The 13,215-nt window shown below is 42.4% G+C and overlaps 1 protein-coding gene across 1 annotated transcript in view; it reads right to left on the bottom strand.

Annotated features, from left to right (window-relative positions):
- Window positions 1-13,215, bottom strand: part of LOC111954381 (serine/threonine-protein phosphatase 2A 56 kDa regulatory subunit alpha isoform) — a 76,165-nt gene that overhangs the window by 39,054 nt on the left and 23,896 nt on the right. The window lies entirely within an intron of this gene.

The following is a 13,215-nucleotide window of genomic DNA, read 5'->3' as shown; positions in this document are numbered from 1 at the left end:
TAAAACTCAATAGAGCCAGCCCAGTCACTCTAGCCTTTGTCATAAAGCCATTTATGGATTAGACGGTGAGTGTGTGCAGGGTTATTAGAGCTGTCAAACCTGATCCCGGCCAGGCTACAAACAGCACTTATGGCAGCCGCCCAGACAGAACAGTACAGCACAGCGTTGGGCTAGCCTAGCCTAGCAGTAGGGTTATGGATCTTAACTGATACGGTATCAGGATGAAAAAGCCTTGGGAAAAAAATTGTGGGCATAGTACCAGAGACACTTTTGAGGAGATGGGAAACTCCACTGGATTTGTATTAATGCCCATTGTGTACATTGCCCATATGTCGTCAATGAGCCATGCGGAGCATTCCCGGCAATTCTGGGACAAGGACAGCTCTCCTCCAAGGCGTGAATGGGAGCCAATTGTGCACTAGCTCAAAAACCTAACATTAGCATGCATTTAGTGAACAAGAAGTACAAAATTAGAAATATTTTCTGAGGTGAGATAATTAACTTGTTCTCTGTAATATTGTATAGCTTTGGAATAGTGACACTTAACTTTGTGGGGATTGCTTGATGATTAGTTTAGCAACTGTGTAACGCAGCATGACAACGTGAACACGACCTAAAGCTCCATCTCTCTCCTGGACACATACAGTATTTAGATTCAGGGAAGAATGTGTGGTTGTTCTATGCTGTAATACAGTAATGAGATGTCCAGTGTTTGTGGTTCAATGCTGTAATACAGTAATGAATAGTGACTAGAGCCCAAGTTAATCTTGTTTTTTGTCCGATACAGATTTCTTTGGGGACAAAACTTGCAGATACCGATATATCTGTGATATACTGTTTTACAGCGGGGAAATTAAAAAGTGTAATTTTCCCACAGTGAATTTTCAGAATTTGCCATCCAAAAGAGAAATTGTTCAATATGTATGCTTCAAATGCTGATTTAATATTGTGACAATAATGACATCATGAGAATGTCCGCAAGTGTTCAGATAAGCATGAGATATGTTTTTTCATCCTATTTATTACACATTGGTTGAATTATCGTCCCATACCGATATAGCGGTAAAAGGCCAATATCGGCCTATAATATCAGTGAATCGATATATCGGTCGGGCTCTAATAGAGAGTGCCATGTTGACAACATCCTAACTCACTTAGAGGCCTCAGTCAGTGACGGGCTGGCTGAACCACATAATGTGCAGTATGTTTGGACAGAGAGCACTCAAACTTTGCTGTGGGTGATGGGATCGAGAACAGAGCGAGAGGAAGAGAGGCATTGCTGAACAGGATATGCCTGTCATAATGGAAACTGCCTTTCGTCTGGAAGGTCTTTCCTTTTCCCACCCATTAAGCAACATTCCCCCCCCCCCCCCTTTCTTTCAGATGGCCACTAAGCTACTGTATCATTACATTTTCCTTACATGTGGAAATGTTATTGTTTCAAAACTGAAATGCACAAAGTAAAATCACTTCACTGTGGCAACTGACCCCGGGATATTTTATGACCTATAATTCCCTATCACACGTGAGTTCAAAGAACACTCAAACTCAAATCAAAGTTTATTGGTTGCGTACCGTTTTGCAGATGTTATCGCAGGTGCAGTGAAATGCTATCTCTAGTAGATAGTGCCCTCCTGAATTATTGGCACCCGAGGAAAATATGAACAAAAAAGATGCCAAGTCATCTCCTGTAATGTTTGATAAGGTGGGAGAAGACCAGGGATTTGAGACAATTCCTCCATACATCAACACTCCAGATCCTTCAGTCCTTGGTCCTCACTTTTGGACTCTCCTATTCAGCTCACCCCATAGGTTTTCAAATGGTGTTTCGGTCAGGGGACTGGGACGGCCATTGCAAAACTTGATTCTATGGTCAGCGAACCATTTGTGTAGATTTGGAGGTATGCTTTGGATCGTTGTCCTGCTGGAAGATCCAACGACGACCCAGTTTTAGCCTCCTGGCAAATGCAGACAGGTTTTGACCTAAAATCTCCTGGTACTTGTAGTCCATGATGCCATGTATCCTAACAAGGGTCCCAGGGACTTTGGAAGTATAACAGGCCCACAACATCACAGATCCACCACTATACTTCATTCACAGTGGGAATTAGGATCTTTTCTGCATGAACATGGTTCTTTTTACACCAAACCCAACTCTAGTGTTAGTTGCAAAAAAACTATATTTTAGTCTCGTCAGACCGATGAACCTGGTTCCAATCAAAGTTCCAATGACATTTAGCAAACTCCAGGCGCTTATGTTTGTGGTTTGGTGACATCAGAGGCTTTCTTCTGGCAACCCTTTCAAATAACTTGGTCATGGCACCTAATTGTAGTTTTGGAGACCCTAAGATGTAACCTACTTCTGCAATTCTCCAACTGTGATCCTTGGAGATTTCTTTGCCACTTGAACCATCCTTCTCACTGTCCGTGGGGGCAAAATACACTTGCGTCCTCTTCCAGGCAGGTTCATTACAGCTCCAGGTTTACATTTCTTAATTACTGCCCTAATAGTGGAGATGGGTATTTTCAGGCTTGTAGCTACCTTTTTAATAGCCATTGCCTGATTTGTGAAGGTCAGCAACCTTTTGTCTCATTTCATTTCTGTGTTCTCTATCCTTTCCCATGTTGAAGGATGACAAAGAGAGTTTAGCCTGTGTGTCACCTCATATTTATACCCCAGTGAAACAGGAAGTCATGAGGTTCCCGAAGACTCAGATGAACTTTAAAATTAACAAATCATAAAATCTGAATATACATCAATTTGATTTTGTTCAAAATAATTTGTAGAGGTGCCAATAACTGGCATGCATGTTTTTGAATAAAATAGTTTCTTGTAAAATGTGTTTAACTCAATTAAAGGTTAGATTCATATGATATGTTGAGTAAGATCAAGCTGACAAACAACGATTAAAGTTTTTCACAGCCTTTTTTGTTCATATTTACCTAGGGTGCCAATAATTCAGGAGGACGCTGTAGAAACAAGAGGGTTGGCATTTGACTTTTACCAGCACAGGTTAGGCAACAAAGTCAATAAAGCAATCTCAGGCACTAACAAAGCAAAAAATAATACTTACATCTAGGCCTATAGCTGCTCTCTATGACAAAAACAGGTGAGTGTTTAAGCTCAAACAAGCAGTGTTTACCGTTAACTGTTCTGTTGTCATTTTAAAAGACATTTTTAAAAATGCCAGATGTTTCACGAGGCCTGAAAACTAAAAAAGGCACATAACTAGGGTCCTGAGTTTTGTGCAGTCAAGTAACATGCCTGGATTTGGACTTGTATGAAGCATAGTTGGTAAATTTCCGCAACAACTAAGAGCGTTGAAGTGTGAGGCTCAACTTCTCCGCTGTTTTGGTGCTTTGGCTACCACACTGCGCAGATACCGTGTGACTGCGTGAGAGCAAAGTTCTTGCATCTCAATATCTGCTCGTGGCAACGTCATTTCACTACCTTTTAGTCTACCTTTTTCGTCAAACTGTCTCATTTTCTTTTTATGTCAGATGGTCCAGCACCATCCTCAGACAATTGCTTTAATTTTTGATGTAATTCTTATTTCTGGATAAGGTTTAAAACACAGGATAAAATCTTGCTATGTCACATGATTGTACAAAACACAGGGCCGTAGCCATAACATGTACCTGTGTGAAAGGCCTTGCCAACTCCACTATGCCAACGGCTCGTTAAACATTAACTATGCTGGCTGCGGTGATGCACAAGATCTACAGAGCAATTTCCTTTAATTTCTGATGGCTCACACGGGAGACATGACATCCTTAATCCTCCTGTTCACAGGGGAAAGTCTTGTTTTCTTGACTTTGACACTTCCCGATTGCAGAGCTTTTGCTAAAATCACAGAAAAAACATAAAGGGTGGGCTATTTACATATTTAAGACAGCCTATGTCTCAACATTCTCCAGATGAACACCATTTTTCTTCCAAATTGAACAAGCATTAGGGCAGGGATCAGTGGTTCCCAAACGTTTTATAGTCTCGTACCCCTTCAAACACTCAACCTCCAGCTGTGTACCCCCACTAGCACCAGGGTCAGCGCACTCTCAAATGTTGTTTTTTGCCATCATTGTAAACCTGCCACAGACACACACTATACAATACATTTATTAAACATAAGAATGGACTGTGAGTTTGTCACTTCCCACAAGTCGGGTTGTGACAAAGAGCTGTTATAGGACAAGGGCTCAAATAATAATTTGATAATAATTCAATAATTTTGCTCTTTATTTAGCCATCTTACATATACACCTTCATTTGATCATCGGAAATTGTGAATAACTCGCCACAGGTTAATGAGAAGGGTGTGCTTGAAAGGATGCTCATAACTCTGCAATGTTCGGTTGTATTGGAGAGTCTCAGTCTTAAATCATTTTCCATACACAATCTGTGCCTGTATTTAGTGTTCAGAGAAACTTGTCGTCATGCAAGCGGTCAGACAAGTGAAAAGTATGGTCAGTAAAGAAAACTTTAAGCTCATCTCTCATTTCAAAAAAACGTGTCAATACTTTGCCCCTTGATAATCAGCGCACTTCTGCATGTTGTATAAGTGTTACATGGTCACTGCCCATATCATTGCATAGCACAGAAAATACACGAGAGTTCAGGGGCCTTGCTTTAACAAAGTTAACCATTTTCACTGTAGTGTCCAAAACATCTTTCAAACTGTCAGGCATTCCCTTGGCAGCAAGAGCCTCTCGTGGATGCTGCAGTGTACCCAAGTGGCGTCGGGAGCAACTGCTTGCACGCACATTACCACTCCACTATGTCTCCCTGTCATGGCTTTTGCGCCATCAGTACAGATACCAACACATCTTGACCACCAAAGTCCATTTGATGTCACAAAGCTGTCCCATACCTTAAAAATATCCTCTCCTGTTGTCCTGGTTTCCAGAAGATGATGTCTTCCTTAATTGACCCCCCATAAACGTAAACATGCCAGGCCCGCCACATCGGTTGACTCATCCAGCTGTAACGCATAGTATTCACTGGCTTGTATGCGAAGCGTTTCCTGCCATGTCACTGATGTGTAGTGAAACGCATTGTCTGTACAGTTTTTTGGGGGCCTTTTCCCCCAGCATTGTCCCAGCCATATCGGCGGCAGCAGGAAGAATGAAGTCCTCCACAATAGTATGGGCCTGCCTGTCCTAGCCATTCGGTAGCTCACCATATAAGATGCTTCCAGCCACTTCTTATTAATAGTATCTGTTGCTTTTATACATGTCTTACTACTCGAAAGTCGTCTTAATTCTCGCTCAAAAAACTCCTGTGGCTTACTTTCCAAAATGGCATGTTTGGTTTCTAAATGTCTGCGCAAGAGTGAAGGTTTCATCGAGTTGTGAGATAGTACTTTTGCACATATAACACACTGTGGCTGAGGAAAGGCACCACTCCCAACATAAGTGAACCCCAAATCAATGTAGTTCTCATCATATTTGCGCCTCTGATGGTCAAATGTCCCTGTCTGTTGTTCGATGCTTTCCCGGGTAAGGGGGCAGTAGCTCTTCGGCTGCATCAGATTCACAACTGTCAGTGTCCATGCTAGCTGGGCTAACAACAAATGTAGAATTACTGATGCTAGCATTGGATGTGCTCGTGGAAGCAGAACAACTTGCGTTGTGCAGATGTTGTACTGCTGGTAGTAGCAGTACTATCAGTAGAGCTGGTATGTGTCTCCATGGATGCGGGCCTTAATTWAAAAAAAAACAATTGATCCATTTTCGAGCAAACTGAATGAGCAGCAGCTATGTTTGGCTACATACGGACCGTTAGTGGAATTCCCGCGAGAGAATAATGGTTAATGTAATTGGATGTTAATTATTTGACTAGGCTACCTGTATTTGAAATCATGTTGTTATTTCGCTGAACACTAGACGGCAGTTATTTTTGGCAGTGAAAACGAGGTTACTAAGGAGAGAAAGAGAAATAAAAAACTAACCCAACTGTATAGCCCTGTTGGATTTTTTAAATTATTTTTTTAAGTGAATCCATTTTTTGTGGGCTTACCCCCAATGGCATTGTGTACCCCAGTTTGGGAATAACTGATCTACTAGATTCAGCCACAGGCAGATTTTTTGTTGAATGGATGGTCGGGAAGCCGGAACTAAATTACAAATAATTTGCGGACCGCAAATTGACCGTAAGAAACCCAAACAGAAAGAAAGAACGAACGAGTGTTAACACTTACGTTAATCTTTCTGGTTATAACCTTTTTCGGAGACAGATCTTCCAAAGGTAGTGGAGTGGCAATCTTTACCAATGAACACCTTCAGCGCTCGGTTGTCTCCACCAAGTCTGTGGATTTGCTGGTTTTAAGCATTAAACTTTCAAATAGCTCTTTGACTATTGCTGGGTGTTATCGTCCACCATCAGCACCAGCCTGTACCCTACCTGCCCAAAACTCTCTCCTGGCCCCTTACACTAAATCTGAATTTGTCCTGCTAGGTGACCTAAACTGGGACATGCTAAACCACCTGACCAAGTCCTAAAACAATAAATCCCTCTCAGATTATTATCAATCCCACAAGGTAGGACTCCAAACATGCAGAAAAGGCTACTCGCCTAATCCTCACGAATAATCCTGATAGGTATCAGTCTGGTGTTTTCTGTAATGACCTTAGTGATCACCGTTTCACAGCCTGTTTTCGTATGGACTGCTCAGTTAAACGTCCTGTCCTGATTTGTCATAGACGCTTGCTGGAAAACTTTAATGAGCAAGCCTTCCTTCATGACCTGGCCTCTGTAAATTGGTATAGAATCAGCTTGATACCCTCTTGGACCTTATTTAAAATATTTTCAGTGGTATTGTTAACAAACACACCACCATAAAGAACATTTGACTTAATAAACAGGTTCAGCCTCTGGTTCAACTGTGATCTGGCAGAGTTACTCCACCTCAAGAAGTAAGCATTTCACTGTAAGATCTACAGCGGTTGCATTCGGTGCATGTGAAAAATAAAAATGTATTTGATTTGATCAAGAACACCATTTGGCGAAAGGCTCAGCACACAAATACTCAGGCTTGACTGGCTGTCGTTTAGGCAAATGAGAAAAAAGTGTGCACTCAGGCTATCCGGAAGGCCAAAGTTAGTTACATTKATTTAAGGAGCAGTTCTCTCTCTGTGGGTCTAACACCAAGAAGTTCTGGAGAATAAACCCTCCTCCTCACAGCTACGCATGTCCCTTAATGTTGATGATACGGTTGTTACTGACAAGGAGCACATGGCTGAGCTCTTTAAAATCACCACTCCATTAAGTCAGGATTCCTATTTGACTCAGCCATGCCTCGTTGCCCATCCAACATTTCCCAACATCTCCCAGCCCTTCTAATGCGACTAGCCCCGATGCTCCTCCCTCTTTTCCCCTGCCCCCCTACACAGTTTCTCCCTGCAGGCGGTCACAGTCTGAGGTGCTTAAGGAGCTCCTTAAATTTGACCCCCAAAAAACATCTGGGTCAGATGGTTTAGATATTTTCTTCTTTAAGGTTGCAACCCCTATCATCGCAGAGCCTCTCCTCTCTGGGGAGGTTTCCATTGCTTGGAAGGCAGACACGGTGCATCCTTTATTTAAAAGGGGGAGATCAAGCTGATCCTAACTGTTATAGGCCTATTTCTAATTTGCCCTGTTTATCAAAAGTGTTGGAAAAACAATAATCAACTAACTGGCTTTCTTTATGTCTGTCTATAGTATTCTCTCTGGTACAGAATCTGGTTTTCGAATAGGTTATGGATGTGTCACTGCAACCTTAAAAAGGTCCTAAATTATGTCACCATTGTCCTTGATTTTAAGCAATGTTGTGCTGCTATTTTTATTGACTTGGCTAAAGCTTTTGATACAGTAGACCATTCCATTCTTGTGGGTAGTGTATTGGTGTCTGATGGGTCTTTGGCCTGGTTTGCTAACTACCTCTCTCAAAGAGAGCAGTGTATAAAGTCAGAACATCTGCTGTCTCAGTCACTGCCTGTCACCAAGGGAGGACCCCAAGGCTCGATCGTAGGCCCCACGCTCGTCTCAATTTACGTCAACAACATAACTCAGGCAGTAGGAAGCTTTCATCCATTTATATGGACAAGCATTTCGCTACACCAGCAATAACATCTGCTAAACACGTGTATGTGACCAATAACATTTTATTTGAGATGATAGTCTTATACTCAGCTGGCCCCTCCCCAGATTTTGTGTTAAACAAGGCAAGGCTTTCTTAGTGTTCAACAAGCTTTCTCTGCCCTTAACCTTGTTCTGAACACCTCAAAAATAATGGTAGTGTCGTTCGGTAAGAAGAATTCCCATCTTACCACCGGTGTGATCACTACCGCTAAGGGTTTAGAGCTTGAGGTAGTCACCTCATACAATTACTTGGGAGTATGGCTAGACGGTACACTGTCCTTCTCTCAGCACATATCCAAGCTGCAGACTAAAGCTAAATCTAGCCTTTGTTTCCTCTATCATAGTCGCTCCTATTTCACCACAGGTGCGAAAAGAACCCTAATTCAGATGACCATTCTACCCATGGTAGATTACGGAGATGTTATTTATAGATTGCCAGGTAAGGGTGCTCCCGAGCGGCTAGATGTTCTTTATCATTCGGCCATCAGATTTGCCACCAATGCTGCTTATAGCACTCTATACTCTGTAAACTGGTCAACTGGTCATCTCTGTAAACCCGATGCAAGACCCAGTGATTGATGCTTATTTATAAAACCTTCTAAAGGCCTTACACCCCCCTATCTGAGATACCTACTGCAGCCCTCATCCTCCACATACAACACCCGTTCTGTCAGTCACAATTCTGCTAAAGGTCCCCAAAGCACACACATCCCTGGGTCACTCCTTTTTTCAGTTCGCTGTCGTTAGCGACTGGAACAAGCTGCAAAAATACCTCAAACCGGACAGTTTTATCTCCATCTCCACATTCAAAGACTCAATCATGGACACTCTTACTGACAGTTGTGGCTGCTTCGCATGATGTGTTGTTGTCTCCACCTTTTTGCCCTTTGTGGTGTTGTCTGCACCCAACAATGTTTGTACCATGTTTGTGCTGCGACCATGTTGTGCTGCTGCCATGTTGTGTTGCTACCATGTTGTTGTTTTAGGTCTCTCTTTATGTAGTGTTCTGGTGTCTCGTCGCGATGTGTTTTTTTTGTCCTACATTTATTTATTTTTTATCCCCCGTCCCCACAGGAGGCCTTTTGCCTCTTCGTAGGTCGTCATTGGAAATAAGAATTTGTTCTTAAAGGACTTGCCTAGTTAAAAGTGAAATAAATAAAATACATATGTTTGACTAAAACAATTTCAAACCATGCTTACATTTGAATAAGATTACACCTCTCTTTTTTGCGTGGGAACACGCAGGAACAGATTTCTTAAATGAAAATCATTTGGAGCTGATTTCTTGGTGTTTTTACAGTCCTATGTCTAACAATAAAAAAAAAAACTTGTGCTCATAAAACTTGTGGGGCCAAATGAGACCACCCGCGGGCTGCCAGGTGGGGAACCCTGCATTAGGGTCTAAAAGCAACCTTCTCTATGAAGCCAGGCCAATTCCAGCATGTGTTATTTCTTAATTAGCATGGCCTTACTGTAAAGGCCTAGATGGATTCTCATGTACGTTACAAAGCTCTGTCTGTACTGTACACAGCAAACTAGGCAAAGCGTTTCACACACTGCTGGCACGTGACTAACTGAAACCCTAACACTCACTGCCTATTCACCAAGACCTTTATAGTGCAGTGCTGCTGAATGCTGTTTGTATTTATTATGGATCCCCATTAGCTCTTCCTGGGGTCCAGCAAATAAGGAAGTGGGATTGGTTCACACAACAGATTTCGCAACACACTAAGTGTGTGCCCTCAGGTCCTTACTCTACTACCACATATCTACAACACAAAATCCATGTGTACATGTGTGTATAGTGCGTATGTTATGTTACATGATGTGGAATAGAGCTCTATGTAGTACTGTGCGCCTCCCATAGCCTGTTCTGGACTTGGGGACTGTGAAGAGACCTCTGGTGGCATGTCTTGTGGGGTATGCATGGGTGTCAGAGCTGTGTGCCTGTAGGGCCTGTAGGACCTGCCTTGTTGATAGTGCTGTTAAGAAGGCAGAGCAGAGCTTTATTATAGACAGACTTCTCTCCATCTTAGCTACTGTCGTATCAATATGTTTTGACCATGACAGTTTACATTCCAGGGTTACTCCAAGCAGTTTAGACACCGCAACTTGCTCAATTTCCACATTATTCATTACAAGATTTAGTTGAGGTTTAGTGAATGATTTGTCCCTAATACAATGCTTTTCGTTTTTGAAATATTTAGGAATAACTTAGTCCTTGCCACCCATTCTGAAACTAACTGCAGCTCTTTGAACACTTAACAGTCATTTCAGTCACAGTAGCTGATGTGTATAGTGTTGAGTAACATGTGTGCAGTGTGTATATTTGTGCGTACATGCACACACACAAACCTAAATTTACATACTGTACAAACATATACTCCTAAACAAACTAACATGAAAACTTGAACACATATATTCCATCCGCTGTTGGAGTGACAGAGCTGGTACAAGCAAGGAGGGGGAGGGTTACCATGACACTGTAGAGAAAGCAAGATGGGGAGTGGGGGCAGTCTTTCATTGAGAAGTGACACATTTCTGAATTACGACATGGAGGGACTGTACAGGTGGTAGCACCAGAACATTCCATGGGAATTCCCTCCGCGGTTTCGAACCTAGTGAAACTGTGCCCGTGGCGTGGAAGGACTGGCAGGGGCGTGACGCATCAGAACTCCAACAGGGTCCGGTCGTTTGGCTGTTGCGGTGCAGACAAATTGCAGTGGAAAGCATCATTAGCAGACATCTGTTCCAGCTGGAGATTGTTATTTACGGAGTTAATATTTTCTAAATGTCTTACTTTTTAACTCTGCATTGTTGGGGAAGGGCTTGTATTTAAACATTTCACGGTATGCATGTGACAAATAACATTTGATTCAATTTGGATCAAAAGCCTTGGGAGACTAAAGTTAGCAGTAAGCATGCATTTGGCTAACTATATGGACTCCGGAAATGGGGTATCTGGAAATATCACGCTATGAGAGAAGCTCAGGAAAGGTTAGGCACACCTGGCTTTAGGGCTATTACACACTACATGCATTTCGGTTTGTCGTGGCTTGCTGAAGGGCTTCAGGTCTCGTCACATAGCAGAAAGAGCAGTTCTCCAATACCCCATAATGTCATGCTTTTGAGAGAATTCGGTTCTATACTCCGGGAAGTCCTCTGTCTGAAGCTAAACTGGAGCAGGCAGGCAAAGGCTGAGTGGATTGTACCATAATGCATCAGGCGTCATTGTGTTCTGGGTTAGCGAGTCTTACGTAACAGACATTTTTTCGTCCCCTCTTTTTTCCTGCATAGCGTGAATCTTTATCCGGTGCTGCTGCTGCTCGCTCAAACACACAGCTTACATTCCTCCTCTGTGAGCAACAGTAAGAGTCTACTGCAGGCTATAGCGTAGGGCCTGTCTGAGACTGGAATTCTTTGCTTAGGGCAGGGGAGCTCTGGGTTCCAGCCTTTATGGGGTGTGTGAGGTAAGTGCTGTTGCCTGGTGGTTTCCATCCTTACCTTGTAAACACCATCTGATTTAGATCTGTAAGAGTTAGGTGAAGGAGTGCATTCCCTGGCTAATGTGCTGGGGTAAGGCACGCAGTTATATTCAAAACCACAGCCCCCCTGAGCACCTCTGGCATTGTGTGATTTAGGTGCACTTAGAGAAGGAGAGTGGAAGAGTTCACTACTCCTTGTGCATCTCTAGGCGTGTTGTCTTACTTCTAGTCGCACCGTCCTACCTTGACATGGCCAACAGAGAGACTACCAAGTTAAACATTGTTTTTATTCTTCTCTCCCTTTGATTTGTCCTAACTGGAGCCAGGATTTATTTTTGACCCTATACATTAGTTACAGTACTCTAGTTATCATCATAACTAGGCTTACTGTGCCTGTGCCATAGCAAATAAATCCTGGTATAGTAGGGGTGTGACGGTCATTGAATTTTGGATGACTAATTGGACAGCCAAATGACGAGGTCACCTTAAAATAAATAAATAAATAAAATATATACACACACACACACTGCGTACGTGAGTGGAGTTGAGCAGTTGGATATTCTGCTCCAAGCTCATGTAGGTACTGGTGTCCCACGTCCTTTCCAACCGCTCTGCTAAAAACCGCTCCTCGCTCACACAAAAAATTACAGCTCTACATTCCCTCCATTCATTAAAACCACAATTTAACCAACACCCATCTATTTCTGTGACTACCTGGACATACCATTTGGTTTTGAAGTATTGAAACCAAACCATATGATTTGAATGAAAAGTATTTGAATAAATATGAAAAGGTGAACACACAATTTCAAATAGGCTACATTTCATATTAAAAACAGCATATCAACTCTAAATAGATCATGAGCCAAACAGGGAGACTAAGGAACAAAAATGTATTATTTAGGCTATATTATTTCAAAGCTATAGCATACCAAAAAAATGTGAAGCATTTGCAGCCTTTTGTGACACAGAGTAAGTACACCATCATGCTCTCGGAATACATGTATTTTCAGATTCCATGATGATTCTTTAGTTGTGGACACCACATCACCGCACTCCTCTTGCTTTTGATCCTCATCTTTCTAAGTCACCTTGATTTTGCACCTGTGTGTTTTATCAGTTTCTTAATGAAAATATTTAGCGAACTCCATGACAGTAGCTAAAGGGGCTATAGCTCCTGAAGTGAGTGCTACTGGAGCAGGCGAGAAGACCAACACTCCAGCCTTTGGGAAATCTCACACCGTGCTCCAGTCCAATTTTGCACGCTCTGTTCCTCGCACCGCTGACATACTCTGGTACAAAACATTAAGAATACTTTCCTTATTTTGAGTTGCACATCCCCTTTTGCCCTCAGAACAGCATCTTTCTTTTCTCCAATGCAGTTAAGCCAAAACCACGCCCCGTTACTCAGAGGGACGTTCTACTACGCTCCCGTTGTCTCACTCACAGGCGATCAGCGCAGAGACAGTGGCCTTCCAAGGAAGGATGGAAAGTGTAATTTAATAAATTAGCTGCCTACCATAACGCAGGCCTATTATTATCGTGTTTGGTAACATTTGCCCATGTATTTATTTTCAGAGTTTCAATGAGTTGTAAAAATGTCTCTGAATTCCC

Source organism: Salvelinus sp. IW2-2015, linkage group LG28 (assembly GCF_002910315.2).
Source record: "Salvelinus sp. IW2-2015 linkage group LG28, ASM291031v2, whole genome shotgun sequence".
Lineage (NCBI taxonomy): Eukaryota > Metazoa > Chordata > Actinopteri > Salmoniformes > Salmonidae > Salvelinus > Salvelinus sp. IW2-2015.
This window is presented reverse-complemented; position numbering and strand designations above follow the sequence as displayed.